The sequence below is a fragment of the Suncus etruscus genome, chromosome 9, assembly GCF_024139225.1.
Source record: "Suncus etruscus isolate mSunEtr1 chromosome 9, mSunEtr1.pri.cur, whole genome shotgun sequence".
NCBI classification, from domain to species: Eukaryota; Metazoa; Chordata; class Mammalia; order Eulipotyphla; family Soricidae; genus Suncus; species Suncus etruscus.
In genome coordinates this window covers 41,697,542-41,711,981 of record NC_064856.1, presented here as the reverse complement: position 1 = coordinate 41,711,981, position 14,440 = coordinate 41,697,542, and the positions used below count along the sequence as shown (strand labels likewise).

At 44.1% G+C, this 14,440-nt stretch overlaps 1 protein-coding gene across 1 annotated transcript in view; it reads right to left on the bottom strand.

Annotated features, from left to right (window-relative positions):
- Positions 1 to 8,215, bottom strand: part of RAB30 (RAB30, member RAS oncogene family) — a 101,357-nt gene extending 93,142 nt beyond the window's left edge. The window contains exon 1 of the mRNA XM_049780061.1: positions 8,060 to 8,215. The gene's annotated coding sequence lies outside the window, so the exon portion shown is untranslated. The remainder of the gene's footprint in view (positions 1 to 8,059) is intronic.
- Positions 8,216 to 14,440: the final 6,225 nt, after the last annotated feature.

The following is a 14,440-nucleotide window of genomic DNA, read 5'->3' as shown; positions in this document are numbered from 1 at the left end:
GGAAAGGAAGGAAGGATGGAAGGAAGGAAGGAAGGAAGGAAGGAAGGAAGGAAGGAAGGAAGGAAGGAAGGAAGGAAGGAAGGAAGGAAGGAAGGAGGGAAGGAAGGAGGGAAGGAAGGAAGGAAGGAAGGAAGGAAGGAAGGAAGGAAGGAAGGAAGGAAGAAAGAAAGAAAGAAAGAAAGAAAGAAGGAAGGAAGGAAGGAAGGAAGGAAGGAAGGAAGGAAGAAGAAAGAAAGAAAGAAAGAAAGAAAGAAAGAAAGAAAGAAAGAAAGAAAGAAAGAAAGAAAGAAAGAAAGAAAGAAAGAAAGAAAGAAAGAAGGAAGGGAGGGGGAGGGAGGGAGGAAGGGAGAAAGGAAGGAAGAAGAAGAAAGAAAGAGAAAGAAAGAAAAGAGAGAAAGAAAGAAAGAAAGAAAGAAAGAAAGAAAGAAAGAAAGAAAGAAAGAAAGAAAGAAAGAAAGAAAGAAAGAAAGAAAGAAAGAAAGAAAGAAAGAAGAAAAGAAGAGAAGAGAGAAAAGGAAAGGACAGGAAAGGAAAGAAATGAAAAGAAAAAAGAAAAGAAAAAAGAGGGGCCGGCGAGGTGGCGCTAGAGGCAAGGTGTCTGCCTTGCAAGCGCTAGCCAAGGAAAGGACCATGGTTCGATCCCCCGGCGTCCCATATGGTCCCCCCAAGCCAGGGGCAATTTCTGAGCGAGCAGCCAGAAGTAACCCTTGAACATCTAACGGGTGTGGCCTGAAATACCAAAAAAAAAAAAAAAAAAAAGAAAAGAAAAAAGAAAGAAATAGCTTGTGTTCCAAGGCAGTGCAATAGTACAGTGAAAGGTTTTTATGATCTTGATTCCCGCAGCCCCTGGACAACCACCAGGGGTCAGTTTTGAACAAGTAGTCAGGTCAAGTGCCTGAGAAACACTAGGTGTGGAATAAAGTAAGGAGCTGGGCGGGAGAGATAGCATGGAGGTAGGGCATTTGCCTTGTATGCAGAAGGACGGTGGTTGGAATCCCAGCATCCCATTTGGTCCCCCGAGCCTCCCAGAAGCGATTTCTGAGCATAGAACCAGAAGTAACCCCTGAGCGCTGCCGGGTGTGACCCAAAAACCAAAAAAAAAAAAAAAAGAAAAGAAAAGAAAAGAAAAGGGGCGGGGGCCCGGAGAGATAGCACAGCAGCGTTTGCCTTGCAAGCAGCCGATCCAGGACCAAAGGTGGTTGGTTCGAATCCCGGTGTCCCATATGGTCCCCCCCGTGCCTTCCAGGAGCTATTTCTGAGCAGACAGCCAGGAGTAAACACTGAGCACCACTGGGTGTGGCCCAAAAACCAAAAAAGAAAGGAAGGAAGGAAGGAAGGAAGGAAGGAAGGGAGGGAGGGAGGGAGGGAGGGAGGGAGGGAGGGAGGGAGGGAGGGAGGGAGGGAGGGAGGGAGGGAGGGAGGGAAGGAAGGAAGGAAGGAAGGAAGGAAGGAAGGAAGGAAGGAAGGAAGGAAGGAAGGAAGGAAGGAAGGAAGGAAGGAAGGAAGGAAGGAAGGAAGGAAGGAAGGAGGGAGGCTGGGAAGGTGGCGCTAGAGGTAAGGTGTCTGCCTTGCAAGCACTAGCATAGGACGGACGAGGTTCGATCCCCAGCATACCATATGGTCCCCCCAAGCCAGGGGCGATTTCTGAGCACATAGCCAGGAGTAACCCCTGAGCATCAAACGGGTGTGACCCAAAAACCAAAAAAAAAAAAAAAAAAAGAAAAGAAAAGAAAGAAAGAAAGAAAAGAAAAGAAAGTAAGGAGCAGAGTGGAGAAAAGAAGAGAGGGAGAGAAGCAGAGAAGTGGGAAGAGAAAGAGAGAGCTACTGCTCCACTTGCACTTAGTACCTCTAATAATCCTGACGATGGCATGTTCGGTGTAGTACTTTGTACTTCAAAAACGATGAGAGGATTGTCCCTGACAAATAGTACACAGACTGATTAAATAGTTATAGTGAGTCCTTACTGTTCCCCCATTCAAAAAGCACTACCTTCCAAAGCAGTCCTTGATGTCTTCTAGCTTTGCTTTGACATTCCTAAGGACCACATTAAGGACTGGGAACTAATCAAGAAATCAATAACTGGGGTCGAAGAGATGGCATGGAGGTAAGGCGTTTGCCTTTCATGTAGAAAGACGGTGGTTCAAATCCCGGCATCCCATATGGTCCCCTGTGCCTGCCAGGGGTGATTTCTGAGCATAGAGCCAGGAGTAACCCTTGAGCACTGCCGGGTGTGACCCAAAACAAAACAAAACAAATAAAAGAAATCAATAACCACACATCAGTCTAAACAGTTGGGACCATCATATGAAAATGAATATTATTGCTGGTTCTCTAATATGCATCTTTAATCCAAATTGCCCCCCTCCTTATGCCCATATATTGCTTTTGTTTAAATAAAAATCCACAATCCAATCAAGGTTTCCCTATAGCACTGATTGTCACAATTCTGTGGTTTACTTTAATCTGAATAAGTTGCCCATATATTTGTTTTATTTTGTTTTGTTTGACTTTCCTGACACTGACATTTTCTTTTTTTTTTTTTTTTTTTGGTTTTTGGTTTTTGGTTTTTGGGCCACACCGGCATTGCTCAGGGGTTACTCCTGGCTGTCTGCTCAGAAATAGCTCCTGGCAGGCACGGGGGACCATATGGGACACCGGGATTTGAACCAACCACCTTTGGTCCTGGATCGGCTGCTTGCAAGGCAAACACCGCTGTGCTATCTCTCCAGGCCCGACACTGACATTTTCGAAGATCACAGACCAGCTGTTTTCCAATATGTCCCACAATCTGGATCGGTCTGATTATTTCCTCATGATTAGATTTAGTTTAAATATTTCAGACACAAATTCTACATTAGTGCTGTTGCATGCTTCCCATTGCATCGGGCTGTCTGGTATAGTTATCTTTTTCTTTGTTTTATCACTTTGACAAGCACTAGGTTAATAAATAAAATATTAAAAACCATAAATTAATATAATGCTCAAGACAGACACCATGAGCACCCACTACACCAGTCATAGAGCCAGACATTCAGGATATATTGTCTGATTTTCATCTTACAATAAGTCTTAAAAAAAATGTTCGGGCCCGGAGAGACAGCACAGCGGCGTTTGCCTTGCAAGCAGCCGATCCAGGACCAAAGGTGATTGGTTCCAATCCCGGTGTCCCACATGGTCCCCCGTGCCTGCCAGGAGCTATTTCTGAGCAGACAGCCAGGAGTAAGCCCTGAGCACCGCCGGGTGTGGCCCAAAAACAAAAACAAACAAACCAAAAAAAAGCACTAGAAGGGGCCAGCTTGGTGGCACTAGAGATAAGGTGTCTGCCTTGCCAGCGCTAGCCTAGGACGGACCGCAGTTCGATCCCCCCAGCGTCCCATATGGTCCCCTAAGCCAGGAGCGACTTCTGAGCGCATAGCCAGGAGTAACCCCTGAACATCACTGGGTGTGGCCCAAAAAACGAAATAAAATTAAATTAAAATTTAAAAAAGCACTAGAAGCCCATTTAATTTTGTCTTTTTGGCAACTTACCTATTTATTCAAATCTGAGACCTACTCTTTATGAATTCTAAACAATTAAAATTATTTTTTGAGAAACTAATTTGAATAACAGAAGTTCAGCCCCAAAAGAAACCAAAACTGAAATATTTCTGGATGTCCTTAAAAACCATCCAGAAAAGCCTCAAATGAAGGCTGCAAGTCTCAGTAATACAGTTGTTTTGTTTTGTTAGAGGAACACACTAGGGGGTGCTTGAAGCTAACTCCTGTTTAGGGGACCATAGGGGGAGGAGGTGAACCAATAGAATGGATCTCAAGAAAGCAAGCACTCAAGAGCAGAACACCTCCTGGTTCCTCAGCAATACAATTCAATGGATTTGTTTAAGAGCATTTTATATCTGATCTTAGAGGAACTAATTGCCCTTCCAAAGCTTTTTTATATTTCCTGCTGTTAAATGAGCCCATATCGATGTCGATTTGCTCACTTTCTCAATATTCACAAACCCTAATTTGGACAAGGCACTCCATCAGGTGTTAAGTGTTTTCTTTTGTTTAGATCTAAAGCACAATTTCTACTGCCCTTCTAAATCATTTCCTTTAACTCGTCAATCTCTGAAAGCAAAGCTTCCTGCAAGAAATGTTCCCTGATTCCCCCCATTCAAGGTGACAGGCACTTGACAACACTCAGATTCCACCAGTAGTAGATACTACATTGACAATAACACTTATGACACTTGCAATGACATGTTCAAGTGACTCTGACCCATATTAACATACTAACTCTCTAAGCACAGAGAAGCTTCTCTTCTCACTGTCCAACACAGCAGCCACACCACAAAGTTTGGTGGTCCCAAAAATGGGCTGCAACTAGACTGGAGGAGGCTACAACAATTGGATGAGTCAAGTAATCATAACTATATATAAAAATATAAAAATGGAGGAAGAAAAGCCCGGAGAGATAGCACAGCGGCGTTTGCCTTGCGAGCAGCCGATCCAGGACCAAAGGTGGTTGGTTCGAATCCCGGTGTCCCATGTGGTCCCCCGTGCCTGCCAGGAGCTATTTCTGAGCAGAGAGCCAGGAGTAACCCCTGAGCAATGCCGGGTGTGGCCCAAAAACCAAAAAAAAAAAATGGAGGAAGAAGGAAATACATTATTTTTCAAGATGACAGGGATATCTATGATAGGATTCAATCTAACCACCCATTCAGCTCATTTCTCCTTTCTAACTCACCAAAAAAGTTGGGTTGGAACGGAAGCATCTCAGAAAATGATGTGAACTCAGAGGTGACAAGAGGGAGGTCTCGGATGACAGTAAGAATTTGCCTGCCATAGTAGCTGCCTACAGATGGGCAGCAGGTGTAACTTTCTGTGCCTAATGAAACTTTGCCACTTCTCTCTTTTTTTCTTTTTTGATCTATTTAAAAAAAATTGTTTGTTTTTGGGTCACACATGGCTGTGCTAAGGGGTTATTCCGTGGCTCTGCCCTCAAAAATTACTGCTGGCAGGCGTGAGGGACCATATAAGATACCTGGGGATCAAACCCGGGATGGCTGTGTGCAAGGCAAATGCCCTACCATTGTTCTATCCTCTGGCCCTCTACTTGAAATTCTTTTAGTTAACTTTTTACCAAGGAACCGTGGTTGACAAAGTTATTCATAGCTGAATTTCAGGCATGCAGTGTTCTAACACCAATCCCACCAGCAGTGTGAACTTCCTGCCACCAATGTTTCCAGGTTCCCTCCCACTCCCTAGTCTGCCTCCTTGACAGGCACATTTTTAAGTCTGGTTGTTGTAAACTGGATCTCATGCTGTCAGTGTTGTTGGCTTTGTGATTTAGCTATACCACAACTCAACATCACTGATGTCTCTGGCCTCGGTTATTTCCCATTGGGCTCTTCCTAGTTATCCCCCCCCCATATTTTTAAAGTATTATAGTTTAGGTCACAGATATACAATAGAGTTACTGTAGCACTGGCATTAAGACTTACTGCCACCACACCCTTCTTAAGAGGAATAAAAGAGTCCTTTTATCCCCAAAGGAGGGGATACCACAGCTAGTGCTTAAATCAAAATTAAAAACAAAAATTAAGGTGCAGTCTCAGCAGTCAATAAAGAAGCTGGAGGAGTTGAGGGGTGAAGACAGCATTCCCATCACTTTCTAGGGCAGAAAAAAAGAAAAACAATGTCTCAAATGAGGCAGAAGGCAGTTCAATTCTACTTACTCTTGGGGGAACTATAAGAATATCTCACTCATAGAATTTAAAGTGTTGCTCTAACAGCTCTTTCCCTTTTTTTTTTTTTTTTTTTTCTGTACACCCAGCAGTACACAGGGGTTACTTCTGGCTGTGTATTCAGAAATTTCTCCTGGCAAGCTTGGGAGACCATATAGGGTGCTGGGAGTGAAACCTAGGTTGGCTACATGCAAGACAAATGTCCTACCTGCAGTGCTATTGCTCTGCCCCGCTCTGATAGTTCTTAAAACAGGTGTCAATGAAAGGAAAAGTGAAATGAGCTGAATGACAAGATTTCATGGTCCACAGACTGCCAGACCAGATTAGGTATGTCACAGAAGACAAGGTTAAGGGGTCAGGCTGGTTGTAGCTCATCCTGCCAACCTCCAAACACAAGAGAAAGAAAAAGTCAAGACTCTGCAGTAAGGACTCTGCAGAATAAAATATTCTCTTTCTACCCTGGAGTTTCTAGGTAAGGTAGAAAAGGGATGGGGAAGAGAGAAATTAGTAAAATGTTTAGAGACAGATGATGATAAGGAGAGTTTTTGGACAGAGGCAAAATGAGGATCACAAATAGGGGAAGAAATGGGAAGAACTTCAAGAGACAGTGAGAAGTGAAGGAAAGAAAGTATAGAGGATGGACCTGGCTTCAATTCCTGGCAACCCACATAATCCCTGAGCCTACCAGGAGGGATTTCTGAGCACAAAGCCAAGAGTAACCCCTGAGTGCTGCCGGCTGTAGCCCAAAAATCTAAATAAAAAAATAAATAAATGTTAAAAAATAAAAAGAAGAAGAAAGTACAGAGGGGCAGATAGTAAGCAACAGAGAGTCACAGCCAGGAAGTCCAACTTTTCCCAAATCCAAAAGCTACTCATTGCATCCCAATTATTCACTTTAACACAAAGTCCCAACTGATGACTGTCCTTTGCATTTGTTAACAAGCAGTATTTCATGAAGTGCACTGCTCAGATGTAACTTTGGAAATCTAAGGGCCAGAATGAACCAGGCACAAAATTGGTTCAGCTGTGAAAGGAACCCAGAACATTTCCCCTCTTCCGACTTGGCTATGAACAGGCTTAGGATTTTAGAGTTTAGCATAATACTCTGGCATTTCCCCCCTCTTTTGACATTGCCAGAGGGGGTGTGGTTGACCCCAGGTCCATTCATTTCCAAGGTTATAGATCACTGTTTGTAAGAGGCCCCATCTGTTCTGGAATCAGCCAGCTGTTTATCTCACAGGAACATATTTACTGCACGAATCATCCTAATAACTCTTTCGAGCTGAGAGCCAACATGGTCTAAGTCCCGAATGCTATCCGTTAAACGTGACGGTTTGTTTAGTAACAAAAACCAACACGCAGACAGACAGCAACACCCCTTGACGTTCCTTAGTCCCACTGGCCAGGGGAATGGGGCCGCGCGGGTCCCTTTGGGTAATGGCAAATGAAGGTTAAAAGCTCATCTAATTCCACCTTTCCCTAAATGCGTGAAAATCAACTTGAGTTTCCCTAACCTTCCCTTCTCCAGACCGTTATTTGCGACAGACAGCTCATGAGGGTACCATTGTCCATGGAGAGCCTATTGCAATAGAATTAAAAAAAAAAAAAAAAAAAAAAAAAAAACTCCCCAAAGGACAAATCTATCTGCTGGCACCACTTCCAAACAATCCTGCAATGAGGAGAAGAAACGCATTAAAAAAAAATTTTTTTTAATTAAAAAAAATTAAAAGGCAGCCCAAGAGATCTTGGAACAGACACGTGAGGCGTTTCCGACGGACACGGAGTGGACCCTGAAAAGGACACTGTCACCTCGGATCGGCAGAAGAGGCGAGACCAGCGACGCAGGGAGGGACGCCTGGGGAACTCAGCCCCACCAAACTTGACCTCCACTCCTCTCAGCTCGCTCCCCGTTGAAGGGCGGCCGGCTGGGATGGCCCCAGCGACCCAGAGATGTTCTAAAGTCGCGCGGCCCCATGCAACCATCCCTGTCTCCATCGCGCCCCACGCATCACCCTGCCCACTCCAAACCTCAGCCTCGGCCCTAAGTGACACGACTGCAGTCCCCCACCCCGCGGCTGCCTTGCTCCCGAGGTGCCTGGAGAGCTCCCACTCCCGGGGCTCGGACCTGCAAGGAGGCATCGATCGGTCGGTCCTCCGGCGGAGAGAGCTCACTCACTTCAGTTGTTCTTTGCAGTGACCCAAATGGCATCGCTTTTTCGCTCAGCAATCCTCCCGCCGCCCCCCATCTTCCCAAAAAAAGAAAAGCCTGGAGAACTAAAGCGGGAGGAATAACTTGGTCATTTGCAAAGAAGAAAAAAATCACTTCAACTCACCTGGTTTGGGATTTTTCTCCCTTCCCCAGGCATACACAAAAATGAGCTAACGAGGGAGTCAGGCACGCAGAGGAAAGGTGGGCGACGACCCCAAAAGTCCAACGCCTGAAGTCAGCCCCTGCCCTAGTGCTGCTGCTGCTGCTGCTGTTGCTGCTGCTGCTATTGCTGCTGTTGCTGCTGTTGCTGCTGTTGCTGCTGCTGTTGCTGCTGCTGCTGCTGCTGCTGCTGCTGCTGCTGCTGCTGCTGCTGCTGCTGCTGCTGCTACTCAGATCTAGAGCTCAGCTGGAGCGAGCGGCAATTGCAAGCCCAGCAGCCTAGGGGCGGGGGGGCGGGGTGCAGAGACCAGAGCACAATGAATGCAGTGGAGTTTTTGCAATGACATCATCCCTCTGCCCGACAGGCCCCAATAGCCATGCTCGGAAGCGATGCCTTCTGGGAATTGTAGTCTTATTACGGCACCACCAGACGATGGAGCTCAGAGTTTGAAACTACAATACCCAAAATGTACCGGGCTCGGGCTCACCCCCCCACCCCGAGAACGTCGGAAGTGAGCAGGCTTTCGGTCGCCATGTTAAGAGGCTGGGGAGCGTCCGAGAACCCTGGCGGAGGAGGATTTATAGGACGATCGGGAGCCGAGTGGTGGTGGTGGTAGTGGTGCAATGGGGACGGTGAGGCGACGGACTGGAGGGTGGGAGAAATCGGGGCTGCACTTGAGAATTGGGGTGGTGGTGATGGTGGACAAGGCCTTCAAGAAGCTGATGGGACTGAGAGGTTTCTAGGACTGCAGGGCTGGCACCCCCGCCCCTGCCCCGATGCTGCATTTCTTGCTCCTTTTCCAAGGGGCAATAGGGCCTCTTCTGCATTCGGTGCGCAGTGTATAGGCGTATACGGGGCGTTTATTGGAGTTGTTGAGGTGCGGAGTGGAAGAGGGCACCTCTCTTTGATGTGAGAAGCCTGTCTGTGATTTTTCCTCTCCTTGGAATGTTGTCCCCCTACCCCATCCCACCCTCGCCTTTTCCTAAGGTTTTTGGACTCCGACTGCTCTTCCATGCAGGAACGATTGGTGAAAACTGTGCCTGGAAATCTGTTGCTGGAGAGAAGACAAGGCCTGGAGGCCCAGGAATGAGCCCGGGTTTGGATTCTGTGTTTGGGCCCTGCCGGCTGCATCGGGGCTCCAACCTGCTGCTCATTTCTTGTGCATGGCCAACCCGGCTGCTCACTCTTCTTCCGGATGTGCTGAAATGCTCTTCCCGAGGTGCTCTGCGGTGTCGCCCAACAGCTGTGATCTGCATTTCGTCTCCTACATGTGCACCCCTATGGCCATGCAAAGATTTACCATCTTTTAAATCCGACTTTTTCTTTGGAAAAAAAAATCACTCACTGCCTTTGGGCCCTTTTTAACTCTTACCTCAAATTAATCTTTTCCCTTCTCCTTCTCCACTTCCCCCCAGGAGTTATTAACCGTGTTATGTTTTTTTTTCCTCAGAGTCCTCTCTGCATCATGGAAAGACTCGACTTTCTGTTTTTTCCACAGAGCCTCTGAAAGAGATCAAACAAAATGCTGCTCTACTTAGTACGATTTTCACCCTCTCTGACACATGATTCTGAAGACAGTAACTGGTTGCTTTGGATATGCTGAGTACCGAACGCAAGCATGTCACTTTGGAAGGAGTTCATAAAATCGCAGCTGATAAATTCTATCACATGAATGGTAGCAAGGTTACAAATGACAAAACAAGGTAGAAATAGTCTCAGGGTATGTGCCAGAGGTTCCCAAGCTTATCAAGCTTAATTGTTCTCTTTTCTCTCTTTCCCTCTCTGGAAGTCTGCTTTTTAGCCAAGAACCACAATGTGCCCCTGAGACTTCTTCAGTGTCCCTACCACCTATTTATCTAAAGGGCACTGTCCCTACTTGGGCCAACACTGATGTGTACAGATAAACACACATAAGTACAAAGCCTGCTTTGGAAGAAGGTTCTATCTCTTGTTTCTTGGAACATTTCAGAAGATGAATGGTCTTAATTTTTAAACAAAGATGGTATATGTTAGTCTCCATTACTCTGAATGCAACACTCAGAAAAGCTCATGCAAATATTTGAGTGTTACTCAAATACTTCTTTGCAAATGAAGGTAAGTATTAAAAAAAGGGATGGTGTTTAATATTTTTATTTTTCAGTGAAACAAAAATGTTTTCTGCTTAGAAGAGATCAGATGGATTGCACACATTACTGGGCTGAGTTGCAAACTTATTTTTTTTTTTTTTTTTTTTTTTTTTTTTTTTTGGTTTTTGGGCCACACCCTGTGACGCTCAGGGGTTACTCCTGGCTATGCGCTCAGAAGTTGCTCCTGGCTTGGGGGACCATATGGGACACCGGGGGATCGAACCGCGGTCCGTCCTAGGTTAGCGCAGGCAAGGCAGGCACCTTACCTCCAGCGCCACAGCCCGGCCCCGCAAACTTATTTTTAAGGGTTGGAAATTCAAAAGGGTTCTTGTGATTTTTTTTTTTTATATAAATGAGCAAATCTTGTTCATTTTGTATTTCTTACACAGTTACTTAACTTCGTATGAGTTAGTAAGGAAGCCAGGTTTCTGGACTTTAAAAAGGCAATTCAAATGACCAACTGAGGGACCAGAGAGATAGCATGGAGGTAAGGCATTTGCCTTGCATGCAGAAAGACAGGTTCGAAACCTGGCATCCCATATGGTCTCCCGAGCCTGCCAGGAGCAATTTCTGAGCATAGAGCCAGGAATAACTCCTGAGCACTGCTGGGTGTGACCCAAAAACCAAAAAAAAAAAAAAAAAAATCCAAACAAAAAAACAAATGACCGAATGTTGGTTTGGGGGTGGGGCCAGCCTGGCTGGCTCCCACCCACACTCCCAACTGCCCAGAGGTGCTGATGGACTCCCTGGCCTGACCAAGGCCAACCGCAATCAGCACTAGGAAAAAACTATGATTGCTCAGAAATTACATTTGTGAGTTTTAAGACCTATAAAATCCTGTGATTTAGAAAATCTATCACATATTTGAAGTTATTTTCCACAGCCATTTCTATGGCATATAGAAATTAAGCAAATCAGTTTTGTAGCCAATAAAAGGCTCTACTAAGCATTTTAAACTCCTTTTCAAAAATCTTTTTTTGGGGGGGGGGCCACACCCATTTGATGCTCAGGGGTTACTCCTGGCTAAGCGCTCAGAAATTGCCCTGGGCTTGGGGAGACCATATGGGACATCAGGGGATCGAACCATGGTCCTTCCTTGGCTAGCACTTGCAAGTCAGACACCTTACCTCTAGCGCCACCTCACCGACCCTCAAGATAGCATGGAGGTAAGATGTTTGCCTTGCATGCAGAAGGTTGGTGGTTCAAATCCCGCCATTGCATATGGTCTCCTGAGCCTGCCAGGAGCAATTTCTGAGCATAGAGCCAGGAGTAACCCCTGAGCACTGCCGGGTGTGACCCAAAAACAAAAAACTTTAATTTTAAGTTGAGTTACTATTTAAGGAGTTTGTGATGCTACTTACTGAAAGAGTAACCTCAGTGCTCACTCCAAATGACATGGGTAGTAAAACTTCGAAAGGTGGAGTTAGAAATAGCATCAGTGCATAAAGCAGGGGCCGGAATAATAGCATAGCAAGTAAGATATTTGCCTTGAATGAGGCTGACCTGGATTCAGTCCCCAGCCTTGATTTATCCCCATATGGTCCCCCAAGCCTGCCAGCAGTGACTTCTGAGCACAGAACCAGGAGTAACCCCTCAGTGCCACCTGGGGTGGCCCAGAAACAAGCAAATAGAAATACCATCAATGCATAAAGCAACCAATATATTTTTTAATCATGAAAGAATAACGTATTAATGTTTTCTAATTCTAGGCAACTTGTTTGTTTTTAAGTCAATTGCTGTTCATATTTTTTTCAGCAGGATTATGACTCAGGAATGTCTATGCAACTTTCAGTATATATAGCCTCTGAGTTGTTCTCTAGGTTTGACATTGTACTTATAAAGCCTTACAGACGAATGTGCAGGGTAGAGTAGGGTACATAGAATAATTCACCACATCCCATACTAGTGAATTTTACAATGTTTCACTTTAGTGAGAAAAGTTGCAGCAAAGGTAGTAGTAGTTAGGTGTATTCATAATTATACCTGTAAATGAATTCTGAAATGTGAGAAAAGCACTGGGGATTAATAACATACATGGTAGTTGTGTGAGAATAAAACCATTTTTATTTTTATATACTAACAATAGTGAAGATTTACTGATGGTAAATAAGATAGATCCATTAAGAGTTTAATGATAAAGCTATTTAGATGTTTGAAAGAAATGTCTTGAGCCAGGGAAGTGGTTCAAAACCCTGGAGTCTAGCATGCTAGAAGCCTTGCTTGAGTCCTTTACATAGTCTCCCTACTATAATTAGAATTTTTGAAATATTTTTTCTCTAATCTTTTCTCATTCTAAATTCTGAGTGGGTTTTTTTGGGGAAGGGGCTTGTATTTTGGGTGTTTAGGCTGTTGTGTCACATCTAATGATGCTTGTGTACTCCTGGTTCTGAGCTCAAGTATCACTACATGAGGGGACTGAGAGACCATATAAGATGCCAAGAATTGAACCAAAGTTAACCACATGTATGGAAAGCTACCTACAGTACTGTATTGTTCTGGCCTGCTAAATTCTAAGTATTTAATCATTTATGTTACCCTGTGAAATATCTTTATAATAGGTAAATATTTAGCAGAATATTTTTCTTTTTTATCTCCAAATACTTTCCCACTTTCTAACTTTTATTTTATTTTTTTGTGGGCCATACCTAATGACGCTCAAGGGCTACTCCTGGCTGTGAGCTTAGAAATTATTCCTGGCTTGGGGGACCATATAGGACACCGGGGGATTGAACCTCGGTCTGTCCTAAGTTAGCGGTGTAAGGCAAACACCCTACTTCTTGCCCCACCACTCTGGCCCGCAACTTTGATTCTTATTTGCTAAAGACTATTTCTGTTTTAATTAATATAGCTCCAAGATTCCTGAAAGAATAGCTCCAAACTCCTGAAAGATCATCTTAGAAGGCAGGGACCCTTGCAAAATTTTTAAACACTGACAGAGTTTGCATGACTACTTATATCTAACTTGTGAATACATCCAACTTAATTTTGAAATAGATCTTTGTTTATTCAATGTCATAGGAATTCTAAACCTCAGTAATAATTTCTCTAGCTATATTGGTAAGGATTAAACGATCTACATAAAACATTTAGCAGAAGATTTTTTTAATACTTGTCTTTTAGAAGGTAAGCCTGAAGGACAACAATTAGCTCTACTTTTTCAATTTGTTTACTTGAACTCGACCAGTTTTTAACAAAATATGGTGCCATTTATTCCTCTAGTAAGAGATGGTAAAAGGCAGTGAATCTTCAACCTATTCTACAAACAACATAAAGCTTGTTAGTTGAGGGGCCGGGCAGTGGCGCTAAAGGTAAGGTGCCTGCCTTGCCTGCGCTAACCTTGGACGGACCGCGGTTCGATCCCCCGGTGTCCCATATGGTCCCCCAAGCCAGGAGCAACTTCTGAGCACATAGCCAGGAGTAACCCCTGAGCGTTACTGGGTGTGGCCCAAAAACCAAAAAAAAAAAAAAAAAAAGCTTGTTAGTTGAGATACATTCCTAGAAGATTGATAGTTCTTGGAGTGACTTAAATTATAGAGTAACAAGACTTTGCTTGAGTTTGAAAAATCCCACAAATTAAATCATGTCTCTATTGAGAAACACTGTAGTTAGAAAACTATGTTTTTAGGAAGGTATTGGAATTTTTTATGCCTTGCACTGTTCTAGAGAGGGTCCCAGAAATATATTAGACTGCATCCCCTTTTCAGAGAATAATTATTCAGCCCCATCTAATTTTACCTGAGCATTTTGCTCCCTGGACCTTTCCAGCACCCATAGGGAGTGTTCTAAAGTGATGGTTTTTATAATCTAATAAAAAAATAGCTATTACCTGCTTTTCTCTTTTTCTATATTTCCCAAAAGAAAACCCTTTTCTTAGTTTCAGGGATGAAATGCCACCAAGGAGAAGGTAATATAGATCTGGCGATTAATGTAAAAATTATAACTTGATCAAAGTTAAAACAATTTAAGTGTTGGGAAAAATATTTCCCAAGATTTAAACATTAGGTTGGGTAAAATTACAATCAACGGTGCATATTTCTGTAAGTAAGCATAAATGAGCATGTACTCCCTAGGTTCAGTAGTTGCAGAAAGTATGGAAATGAATACTTCATGATGTTTTTAACTTTTAAGGGAGGCCAGGTTTGGTGTGGGCTACACCCAATAATGGTAAGGACTATTCCTGGCTCTTCTAGGGAGACACAACCCTCTTACTGTGTTTGGG